The sequence below is a fragment of the Elephantulus edwardii genome, unplaced genomic scaffold (genome assembly GCF_000299155.1).
Source record: "Elephantulus edwardii isolate Elephantulus edwardi_28Jun2011 unplaced genomic scaffold, EleEdw1.0 scaffold00001, whole genome shotgun sequence".
NCBI lineage: Eukaryota > Metazoa > Chordata > Mammalia > Macroscelidea > Macroscelididae > Elephantulus > Elephantulus edwardii.
Genome location: NW_006399751.1, coordinates 5,543,293 through 5,550,398, shown reverse-complemented (window position 1 = coordinate 5,550,398; position 7,106 = coordinate 5,543,293). Strand labels below are relative to the sequence as shown.

Sequence of the window (7,106 nt, the reverse complement as noted above, 5' to 3'; positions counted from 1 at the left end):
TCTTTTTTTGCTGACCCTCTACTTTATCAAGCATGCTGTCCTTACTATTCCTCATAACATGTCCAAAGAATGTAAAATAAAATCTCTCTGACCTCTCTTCTTAGGATCATTCTGATTGTACCTCTTTCAAGACTCATTTGTTGTTCTTCTAGCAGTCTGTGGCATATTCAATATTCTTTGCCAGCACCATGATTCAAATGCATCAATTCTTCTTCTATCTTTCTTATTCATTTCCTACCTTTGGCATGAATATGAAACAATTGAAAAGTGCTATAGCTTGGGTCAGGCACATCTTAATCCTCAAAGTAATAACTTTGCTATTAAACAGTTTAAAGAGGCCTTTTGCATCAGCTTTACCCAGCATGCTACATCCTTGGATTTTTTTTTAACTGCTGCTTCCATGGACATTGGTTGTGGAAACAAATAAAATATTAAACAAGTTCAATCTCTCCAATTATCATGATGTTGCTTTTTTATCTAGTTGTGAGGAGTTTCCTCTATATGAAGTGTAATCTACACTAAAGACTTTCGTCTTTAATCTTTTCTAATACGTATTCTCTTTATTTTCAGCAAGCAAAGTTGTGTCATCTGCTTATCACAAGTTGTTCATCTTCTATCAATCTTTATGCTGTGTTTTCCTTCGTACATTCTAGTTTCTCAAAATAATTTATTCAGCATGCACATTGAATAAGTACAGTGAAGGAATACAACCTTCACATATACCTTTCTTGATTTTAAGCCTTTCTTCTGCTTGAATAACGGCTTCTTGGTCTGTGTAGAGTTCTTGTATGAACACAATTAAATGTCCTTGAATTCTCATTTTTCACAATGTTATACATAGTTTATTATTATCCATATAGTTTCATACCTTTGGGTGGTCAATAAAAACAGATAAACACTGTTTTTGATCAAGATCCATCTGATCTCAGCAATGATATCGCTTGTTCCATGTATTCTAAAGCTACCTTAAATTTTTGGCAGTTCCCTGTCAATGTACTACTAGACCCATTTTTAAATTATCTTTCACACAAAATTTTAGCCAAATTATAGTTATATAATTTTCACATTTTATTAGTTCTCTTATTTTTTGAATGGATACAAATAAGGATACCTTTAATGATCTAAGAGTATTAATGAAACATTAGACTCCATAAATTAACCAAATACCAAAGGAGATATTTTAAAAAACAGATGCAGTGTTAGAAATGCTTAATCATTTATGCCAGGAAATTTATACTATAAGCTACCTGACCGAGCAATGGTATAGCTCTGTGAAACCATTACTACAATCAAAGACATATCCATTATTCCCAAAAGCTTCCTGGCATCCTTTTTAGCTTTCATTTCTCTTACCCTCACCATCTTCAGGCAACTACCTCTCTGTTTTCTGTCTCTTTAACGCATTTGAATCTTATGTAAATGGAATAATCCAGCATATACTATTTTTATTTTACTTATTTTACATAATTATTTTCATTTTTTTCCATATATATATATATATATATATATATATATATATATATAATCATTAACTCCTTTTCATTGCTGAATAATATTGCATTTGTGGACAATATCCTCCTTTGCTTATCGTATTTACCTGTTGATGAATATTTAGATGTTTCTAGATTTTAGCTATTAAGAATAAAATTACTCTGAATATTGGTTTTACAAGTCTGTGAGGACATAAGCTTTAATCCCTCTTGGGTAAAATACCTGGAAATGGCTTTTTTATATTAACTTTTAAAGAAACTACAAGACTGCAGATAGTTTCCAAAGTGGTTGCACCATCTAGATTTCCATCAGAAGTGTATGAAAGTTCCTGTATCCTCTTCTCACTTTAAACTTCAAGGTAAACCTTCAGAAATGTCCCTGTTGAATTTGATTGCACCTAAACCCCTGAGATATGTATTCCTTTAACCTTGGACAGAGAAGGTATATACATCATCTCTGGAGGCTTCTTTGGCACCAAGGCTGCCCCAGGAGCTAGAGGAAATGAGCAGACTTGAGAGGACAATAAGCTGAAGGGACCTCTAGCTTAGCATTTGAGAAAATCCCTCTAGAACTGAATGGGTCAAGACCCATGCTATTATGGCCAAACTCCACTAAATATAATTTCTGCACAAAGGAACTAGGGATTTCCACCAGTGTCATGGTCCCCACCTATGTGGGAGCAGCCAGCTCATATTGCTCCAGGAGGGAACCCCACAACTGAGGGTTCAAGATAGAGGAAGTACCCCTATCCCTGCTAGGGCCTGGCCTTTCTAAAAATTAGCCCTATTTATGGCTTAGGATCTCTGATGTTAGGAGCCAGTGCAGTCTGCAGACTGTGTGCTCCTCCACATTTGAAATGGGCTGTCCATCCATTCATTTATCCATTTATTAATTTATCTAACCAAGCCAAAGAAAAAGTAGGCAGATTAGGATCAGTTTTGATTTGTTTGTTTGTGTTTTTTTTTATTTTCTTTTCTTTTGATCAGTTTTGATTTGTAAAATAGTCTCTGCCAAGGAATTGAGATAATATTTAATAGGAGGAGTGAAGAAACTGATGGTTTCCTTGTAAGACCATGACTAGATCAGGTTAGTATTCCAGAAAGATCCCTTCTCAGTTAACAAGGAAGATGGATTAGAGTATGGGTAGATTGTGGCCATGCAGGCCATTAGTAAGAGGAAAGTGAGGATGTGAGGGGGTTGTGGTGATGGAAAAACAAGAGAGGGAAATGTGGGATATGGGGAGATAAAGGTCAACACCATCCAAGACTACCATTCTCCTTCCTTTCATGGCTTCAGTGATATTGTTCTTGCTGGTCACATCAAACACTGATTAGAGAAATAATAAGTATATGGCGAGGTGGAGGACTGGATAGATGACTTGTTTAGACTAAAGAGCAAAGCCTGAGACAGAAGTGCACGTGCACATGGGAGTTGAACTAAAGAATATCTCTCTTCACCTACGTATCCATTCCCGTCTGACTGTTCAATAATCCTTTATAGAAATGTAAGTAGAGACTACAGGTGTTCTCTGGTTCCAGCAGAAAGCCACTGACTCATGTTAATGCCAGCTGTTAGCATAGTTGTCTCCCAAAGGCTTGGTTAGTCATCTATGAGGCAGGGTATTGCCATGACTTCTTGTTCCAAATCCCTAGAGCAGTAAAGATTTGCCTGGAACTATACTTCCAAATTCCCAGAAAGGAAAGTCCTCAGTTTCCTATGGAGACCCCATTCTTGGATTAGGGAGTGAAGCGAAGCCAAGCACATGGTAAAGAGGTTAAAGGTCTCCATTGATGCCAACCAAAGATGACTTGGAGCTCAGCCTGTGATCACGGAATGCTTTTTCTGGTCATGCACAGAAAGTACAATACCATTCAGACACGTTTATGTAGTTTAAAATGACCTACTGAAGCCACAGGTGACTGCAAAATGGCATTCACCAAACCAAGAGTTCAGTTTCAAAGTTGTGTATAGGTGGGGAGTAGAGATGGAAGGAATGGGGGCAGCAGTAGGCAGGAGTCTGTGTGGTGTGAAGGAAGAACCTCTAGTCCTGGGTTCCAATCCCTCTGCCCCTTAGAACTGGAGTAGCAAATAAAAGATTTTTGTGTGTGTTCCCTTTTCTTCAGCTTGAACCCCAGGAAGGTTGTCAAAAAGCAAAAATATGTTTAATGAGAGAAAAAAAATGTTTCTGGATGAAATTAAAAGGAAGGAGTTTTTATGTCCTGCACTCTGTATTGGTGAATAGGACTGGAGACTTAAAAGTTTAGAAGTGGCCAGGGTACAACAATTGCTTTCTTTCTGACTGGAGCAAAAAAGAGTGTGTGTGTGTGTGTGGGGGGGGGAGTCAAAGGCATAAGAAAACAATTATCCCATAGTACTAATGAACCTTGTGATCCTCTACTTCCATGACCCTGAAACAGAAGAACTAGATGGTGCTACACTGCTAACTGGTTTGGAAGACATCACAATAGAAGGTCCAGGATAGAGTGGAAGACAAATGTAGAACAAAACTCAAAATCACAACGATGGCCAGGCTTATTGGTTTGATTGAGGCTGCTGGAACTCCAAGACTATGGCCCTTGGAAACCCTTTGAGCCTGGAACTGAACTCATCCCTTTAGAACAACTCACAATAGACAAATAGCCAAACAATAGACAGATCTATAAGGTGTAACACAAGGGAGATACTCAGTAGTTAGAACACACACAACCATACAGGATCACAGAGGCCACATTTAGCCAAGGGTAAAAAGCACAAGGTAGGAAGAGAGGTGGAGAGATGAATGGAAACAAGAACAATAGAGAAAGAGTGGGAAGAATGTTGATCAATGTGGAGAATTGTCATCAGTCATAAAACAATACATGTATGAAGAAGCCTGTGGCCAAGCATGAAGCCAAGAAGGCAGATGCGAGTGGCAAAGCTAAGAAAGCCAAGGCCACAGGCAAAACCCCCAAGAAGGGGAAAGCTCACTGCAGCCGCAACCCTGTCTTAGTCCGGGGAATCGGCAGGTATTCCCGATCGGCCATGTATTCCAGGAAGGCCATGTACAAGAGAAAGTACTCGGCCACCAAATCCAGGGTTGAGAAGAAGAAGGAGAAGGTTCTTGCTACTGTCACAAAACCAGTAGGTGGTGACAAGAATGGGGGTACCCGAGTGGTGAAACTGCGAAAAATGCCCAGGTACTACCCTACTGAAGACGTGCCTCGGAAGCTGCTGAACCACGGCAAGAAGCCCTTCAGTCAGCACGTGAGGAGGCTGCGTGCAAGCATCACCCCTGGGACCATCCTTATCATCCTCACAGGGCGCCACCGGGGCAAGAGAGTGGTTTTCCTGAAGCAGCTGGAGAGTGGTTTGCTCCTTGTGACCGGGCCTCTGACCCTCAATCGTGTTCCTCTGCGGAGAGCACACCAGAAATTTGTCATTGCCACCTCCACAAAAGTTGACATCAGTGGTGTCAAAATACCAAAGCACCTCACTGATGCTTACTTTAAGAAGAAGAAGCTGCGCAAGCCGCGCCACCAGGAGGGCGAGATCTTCGACACAGAAAAGGAGAAATACGAGATTACAGAGCAGCGCAAGATTGACCAGAAAGCTGTGGACTCCCAGATCTTACCCAAAATCAAAGCCGTTCCTCAGCTCAAAATCTACCTGCGTTCTTTATTCTCCCTCACCAATGGGGTTTATCCTCACAAATTGGTTTTCTAGATTATTGTAGACCTAATTAAATAATGTTTAGAGTATGAAGAAAAAAAAAACAATACATGTATGAATAGTTGAGTGGAACACCAGTCTGCTCTGTAAACTGTAACTCAAATCATAATAATAATAAAATGGTAAGGAGCTTTCATTGAGAGGCAAGACAGTTTGCAGATAGAGAGACTCAGAAGATCCAGAGTATTCTGAACCAAGTGATTTGAGAAAGAGATAATTCAAGGAATTTTTGTTAAAACAAATCGCAAGCTATTTCAATATAACGTTAGTAATTGGTCAACATTTAGGTAAAAGTTACAAAATGAGGTGAGTATCTATCTGATTGGTAAATTATGTACACTCCTAAAAATTTTTTCCTTTTTTTCCTCTTTTTATTTTTTAAATAATTTTAATGAAAGTTTACAGATACTTTAGATTTTCATTCATTTGTTGTTGCACCTTTCTCTCTGCCAACCCCTCCCCACACCCAATTCGTTCTCCTTTTTGAAAAGTAAAACAAAAATTCTTTCGTTGTTATATAGTCCCTCCCCGCAAGTCCACTCCTCTATGCAGCCTTCATTCTGGACACCTGTCATGACAATAATATCTAATCATAGATCCCTTTTTAACAGTTTTCTCCCTCATCTGTTTCAATGCTACATTATCTATCCCCTCTTTCTCAGCCTTCCCTGAACCCGAATGACAGTCCCATTTTACAACAGTGGTACTATGCGATGTTTGTTATTTTGTGACTGAGATATTTTACTCAGCATAATGTCCTCCAGGGTCACCCATTTTGTATAATATTTCATGAGTTCCTTGTTTTTCAATGCAGCATAGTAAGTATTCCATTGTGTGAGTATACAGAGCTTCTCTAGCCATTCATTTGTTGATGGGCACTTGAGTTGTTTCCAACTCTTTGCTATTGTGAACAAAGCCACAATAACCACGGGTGTGCATATATCTGCTTGGGTAGTAGTTATGGTTTCTTTAGGGCATATTCCCAGTAATGGAATTGCTGGGTCAAATGGTATTTCTATTTGCAACTTTTTGAGAAAGCACCATACAGCCTTCCATAGTGGTTGCACCATTTTACACTCCCACCGGCAGAGAATAAGGGTACCAGTTTCTCTGCAGTCTTGCCAGCATTTGATGATTGCTGTTCTGTTAAATTTTGCTATTCTTACTGGGGTGAGATGATAGCTCATAGTTGTTGTAAAAAAATTATTTCCAATTGCAAAGTAATTATAAAATTTGGTAACAACATCTGGCTTGAGGGGAGCTCTGGTGGCCTAGTGGTAAGAAGCTGCAGTGCAATCTCAGAGGAACACGGTTCGAATCCACCAGACGCTCTGCCGGAGAAGGAGGCGCAATATCCTCCTGTACCAGTCAGATCTGATTTGACGGTACACACACACAAAATTTAAAACAAAAAAAAATCTGGCTTGAAAATAATTATGAGACCATCCTTGCCTGACCTCCGTGAAGAGATGGGTAATGCTCAAATTTATCTTGAGTAAGCATCTATTCAGAGAATTGTTTTGGACCTGGTTTTCCAAGCATGGTTTATTCTAAAGCAAGTGAAACCCTTATGCAAACAAATCACATTCTTCTCTAAAGTTGGTTATGGAGTAATATACTCAGATACAGTGGAAAGTTATAGAAATAATGGGCTGCATTCTCAGTACAGAAGTTACTTCTGATCCTAAATGGAGTTTCAGCCTCACACTTTAGCATAGCCACTAATTCATGTCAGAACCCTAAGCTGATCAGAGGTGATCTTACTAAAATGGAAGTTTCAGGAACAAAACTGAGTCCCAAAAGATAGAATTGAAGATATTCCCTCCTGCTTCTTTAACTCAGGTTGAGATTTGTCCAGTTGGTCTAAGTGTTTACAGGGAATGTAGCAAAGCTACTAATTTGGTTGT

At 39.2% G+C, this 7,106-nt stretch overlaps 1 pseudogene; it reads left to right on the top strand.

The window, feature by feature from the left end:
• The first annotated feature begins 4,383 nt into the window (after window positions 1-4,383).
• Window positions 4,384-5,193, top strand: LOC102869891 (annotated as a pseudogene).
• Window positions 5,194-7,106: the final 1,913 nt, after the last annotated feature.